Consider the following 6000-nt stretch of genomic DNA (forward strand, 5'->3'; position numbering starts at 1 on the left):
ACAAAAATATGTCATTAAATTAGATACATTTACTCTCAATTATTTGAATTATTTATTTCATCTATTAACTACATTTAATTCGATATTTATTATATAAAATACACTAATTTTGATTAGAAAAAAATAGTATTATTATTTATTCTGATGGTTAATTTTTAAGTGGAAACATTTTTTGCTGACCTTTTCCACCTTCTCGCACCTTATTTTCCTCATCGTAAGATTGTATCGAGTTAGCAGTGCAGACACGGTTTTCTCCAAATGAAATAATTGGATGAAGGGGAGAGAAGGGAGGAGAGAGTTGGCCGTAGGGATCCGAAAACACCACCGGAAAAACACTCGAGATTTAGCCCGAAGACAGCATTCGAAGACCGGAAGGAGAAGACCCTACGTTTTTCCCCATCTAATGACTACGTAAATATCACCGAATTCGTTCCATATAATTCAATTCAATTACGATGAAAAATATAAAATGACGAACGCTTTCCTTGCAGATCGAGGACTTCTTCATAGCAAATGGAGTAAACCTCTTCAACAACTAATTTCAAATTAGAAATTTCAATATTTGCACGACGATATAAACTTTTGATTTCGCACATTGTGCAAATAAATTCCCTAATCACACAGTTCGTATTCAACTCATTTATCACAAAGGTCAGAAATTCACAATACAATTCCCTTAGGCATAAACATTCAATGTATTATAATATAATATTATATTAATATTATTTGAATCTATTGAAATATATGCAATATTTGATCTGGAATTATTATATAATAGTTCCTTTTAGTTTATCGCCGATATTGTTAACATAAATTTTGACGTCTGTCAATGTCAAATAAATGTAACCAACAAATATTTGGACATCCGTCAAATAAAAATAAAATTTCGAGCATTTGGTACATACCGATTTGTTTTCTTCATATTATTGATATTATACGTACATTTGTATAAATATCATTATTTGCTTCCTTTTAAAACAATTATTGTTAATTTCACTTGACGTTTTCATTTGTAATGCTTGTTTTAACATATGTCAAGGTCAAAGAAATGTCACTAACAAAGGATTTGACATCTGTCAAGTAACAAATAAAATAAAATTTGTGCATTTGAAAAATTCTGTTCATATTATTGATATTTGATGTACATTTCCATAAATCTGGTTATGTAAATTATAATTATTAGTTGCCTTAAATATTATTAAAATATTGATGTTATTGACTTTTTTATTTGTAACATCTGTCAATGTCAAACAAATGTCATCAAGAAATATTTTGACATCTGTCAAGTAACAAAGAAATAAAATTTTTCTTTTCATATTATTGATATTTTATGTACATTTGTATACATCTGATTATGAAAATTATTATTATTTGTTGTCTTTTTAAACAATTATACCAATATTGATGCTCATGTTTACTTGACATTTTTATTTATAACATCTGTCAATGTCAAATAAATGTCATCAAGAAATATTTTGACATCTGTCAAGTAATAAATAAAATAATATTTGTGTATTTGAAAAATACAAATTTTCTTTTCATATTATTGATATTTTATGTACATTTGTATACATCTGGTTATGAAAAATATTATTATTTGTTGTCTCTTTAAACAATTATACCAATATTGATGTTCATATTCACATGACTTTTTTATTTATAACATCTGTCAATGTCAAACAAATGTCATCAACAAAAATTTTGACATCTGTCAAGTAACAAATAAAATAAAATTTGTGCATTTAAAAAATATAGATTTTCTTTTCATATTATTGATTTTTTATGCACATTTATTTACATCTGATGATGAAAATTATTATTATTTGTTGTCTCTTTAAACAATTATGCCAATATTGATGTTCATGTTTACATGACTGTTTTTATTTTTTAACATCTATCAATGTCACATTAATGTCATCAAGAAATATTTTGACATCTGTCAAGTAACAAAAAAACAAAATTTATGCATTTGAAAAATACAGATTTTCTTTTCACATTATTGATATTTTATGTACATTTGTATACATCTGATTGCGAAGATTATAATTTGTTGTCTTTTTAAACAATTATACCAATATTGATGCTGATGTTCACTTGACATTTTTATTTATAACATATGTCAGTGTCAAATAAATGTCATCAAGAAATATTTTGATATCTGTCAAGTAACAAAGAAATAAAATTTGTGCATTTGAAAAATACAGATTTTCTTTTCATATTATTGATATTTTATGTACATTTGTATACATCTGATTATGAAAATTATTATTATTTGTTGTCTTTTTAAACAATTATACCAATATTGATGCTCATGTTCACTTGACATTTTTATTTATAACATCTGTCAATGTCAAATAAATGTCATCAAGAAATATTTTGACATCTGTCAAGTAACAAATTACAGATTTTTCTTCATATTATTGATATTTTATGTATATTTGTATAATCTGTTCACTTGACATTTTTATTTATAACATCTGTCAATGTTAAACAAAAGTCACCAAGAAATATTTTGACATCTGTCAAATAACAAAATAATTGTAATTATACTTTGTTTGACATTTATCAAATGATAATAAACGTGAAATAAAACGTAATAAAGGTAAGAAACATGTGAAGAACATGTAACTTGCATTTAGAGTAAACGTGAGCTCAAGTGTGCATGCATAATATTCTATTCAATAAACAATTGGAAACTTATTTGCTGCATCAAAGCGAGAATATTAAGAAACCCCAAAACTTCGATCCGACCACAATGTAAGCAGAACTTTACTAAGACGCTTGTTATTTCTTTGAAATTATTGAAAGCTGCCGACTTTGTAAGTCATCCCAAAGTTTTATCAAAAAAAAAAATATAATTACATAATTTCTTCATAATATTTTTAAATATTCTTTTCAAAGAATTTTGTATTATTCTTGAAATTAAATTTCAAATTTTTTAGTATTATTTTCAGATTTGAAAGTAATAAATAGAAACATTTTTTTATGGAGACATAAAAAACGAGTATGTCTTAACGTGATTCATTTCTTTTATTTTCATTTCGTCCATTCCTCGGAGCAAAACAATTCAAATTAAATGAGGAGGAAGGAAATGGACGAGTCGAAGTAAAACAAAAAACGGAAACATGTTATTGCGTTTTCATTACGTTTTCCGCTATTAGCGACGCCTGCCGCAACCGGAAAATTGCTGGCATTCCCGTCGGAACGTCGGAGGAGCGGAAATATTGAAAAAGGAAAATTCCGCGCATTCTACATGTGATCATATACAGGATCCATGCCCAGATAGTTTCACAAAACAAAGCGAAACGAATGTATCGAACACAAAAGTGACACAATCGAATTTTTTGCAATCATTTTGTGTTCGAATGGAAGAATCCAATGAAGTTGATGAAATTTGACAGTATGAGATCTAAAGGGTGTCCCAAAATTAACGCAAGATTTGAATTTGCCGCCATTTGTGTAGGAAACCCCAAAAACAATTTGACACTTTACTGCACAAAGGGTGGCAAATTCAAATCTATCGTTAATTTTGGGACACCCTTTATAAACAAATGCAAATAATTATTTATAAAATATGAATTTTTATTATTAAAATGATATGGATTTCGAATATAAAATTCTCAACGTGATTGAATCATTTTTTTATACACATTTTTCTTCCCTTTCTTTCATTTGGAAGTGTTTGCCTTGAATTAAAGATAAAATATTGAACGTTGGGAATTCGAAATAAAAATTGTCGCGTCTTCTTCGTCTCGTTTCGATACCGCAGTGATGATGAGTACACTGAACGTGATATAACGCACACGTTCTTCGATCCTTCCGCGTATTCCGTCTGTACCTTAGTAATTGGTAAAAACCGGGCAAAAACAAAACGAAGGAAAATACACACACAAATACAGGATGAAAAAAACCACAGTATATTCACCAAATAAATACAAATTATTAAAGTCAATAAATATTTTATTTTGAAGAAGAAATAAGGAAAGTTGACAATAATTTATAATAATGTTTATTTTCGTAAAATATTTACATTTTTTGCTAAAAGATTATTTTGCAATTACAATTTATTTATTATTGAATTATCCAATCAAAATATGTAAAAAAATAAATTAATTAAGTAAAGTAAAAATTTAACAAAGAAAAACATATTTTGTCCAAATTAATAAAAATTCCAAGTTTTCGTAGAAAATGCATCATAAATTTTATCCTTATACTTTTACAGTCAATTTTCAATCGATAAATTAAAGTTTTCGATTCATTTTATATGAATTAATATCTTCTTGATGCTGAAACATCGAGGGAGTAAAATGAGGTTTTAACTGTTAAAACGTGGAAGGAAGTTGAGGTTTGAAGAGATCGATGCGAACCTTCTTACATTGTTATTACATGATAGAAATCTTGTTGTTCTCGTAAAATAATACGAATGATTGACGACATGCTTGAATAATAGTGGTCTTAAATTTGATGTGGGATTCTTCGATCCGACCGCGTTCGAGCGTTCCCGTGATAGATGGAACGTTGGAGTTATTAAACTATACTATTAAACTTACCCACTTAAATATAACTTTCAATACAATTTACTATGACCATGTTGATGATAATTAACAGTAAACCAGATTTGTGGTGTTGACCATCTTCCTATAATTAGCTCTCAAATTTGAAAATGTAATACCTTTACTTTATATATAATTTCTCAATGGATAAGAATCATAGTGTCATTAAGCATTATATAATTTATAGATAAAACTATGACCTTTCTAAGGAGTGTAATAACATTTGTGGTAAAGAATGATCAAATGATGAAAATTAATTTAACAAAGAAGCGGATTTGTGTGTCAAGATTAAAAAAAGTATAAATATTCTGCATTTGCTCACTTAACAATAAGTATTATTATTAAATTTTTAGTAAGAAGTATTTTAGTGAATTCAGTCTAAGTTTTTAATCTGGAAAAAAAATATGAACAATCTAAATAAATATTCACATAAATATTACTAATCTGGACAATAAAATTTAAATTTGTTGTTTGATTAAAAATTTTAATGTGTGCATATTATTGCGTAAACATAGATTAAATGATTAAATTTATTTTTTTAAATCCACGTAACATAATTTTAATGAAAAATTTTTTCCTCATGAACACAAAATGATGAATACGTTAAATAAATATGCATAAAACTGGAAATCTTAGATGATAAAATTTAAATTTATTGCTTAGTAGAGTTTGAATATGTGCATGAAATCACGTAAACACGAGATTTTATGACTAAATTCTTATAACCTATAAATTATTTATCTCGGAAAGTTAAGAAAATTATTTATTTTGTTTTAAAATTTTGAATAAATGAACAAAATTTAATTATTTAATTCGTCTGTAATACGTTAAATTTGTGTAAATAAAAGTAAAACGTTTTTTTGTATCTTTTATTATTTGGAAAATAAGGTTTCAGTTTTCAAACAATTCATTCATCAGATAGTTTTCAGTTACTAGATGTGATTGACAACGCAGGTTCTAGTCTTTTTTATGTGTTGTAAAATGACAGCTGTCGTCATGTGTCATATTCATTAATAATTATGGTTGACAACAAATGTCATACTATAAATGAGAATGGATTATATCAATTTTATATGAATTCCTAAGTAAATTTGTATCCGGTTTTCGAACAATCTTTAAAAACCAATTACGTTCAACAACGAAGGTTCTACCGCAGAGATTATCAATCTATGGGTCAATTCTAAAATTGTACTGGGTAACTTTTTTTTAATGTGTTGCAAAATGACAGCTGTCACCATATGTCAAATTCGTTTATCGAATAGTCTTCAGTCACTAATTATGTTTGATAATAAATGTTCTACTATAAATGAGAACGGATTATATCAATTTTACGTGGATTCTTATATAGAAATGTATTCGATTTTCGAACAATCTTTAAAAACCAATTATGCAATTATAGAAATTTTTAATGGATTCTTATGCAAATTGACAGCTGTCACCATGTGTC

The sequence above is a fragment of the Nicrophorus vespilloides genome, unplaced genomic scaffold (genome assembly GCF_001412225.1).
Source record: "Nicrophorus vespilloides isolate i.1.1-1 unplaced genomic scaffold, Nicve_v1.0, whole genome shotgun sequence".
Lineage (NCBI taxonomy): Eukaryota > Metazoa > Arthropoda > Insecta > Coleoptera > Silphidae > Nicrophorus > Nicrophorus vespilloides.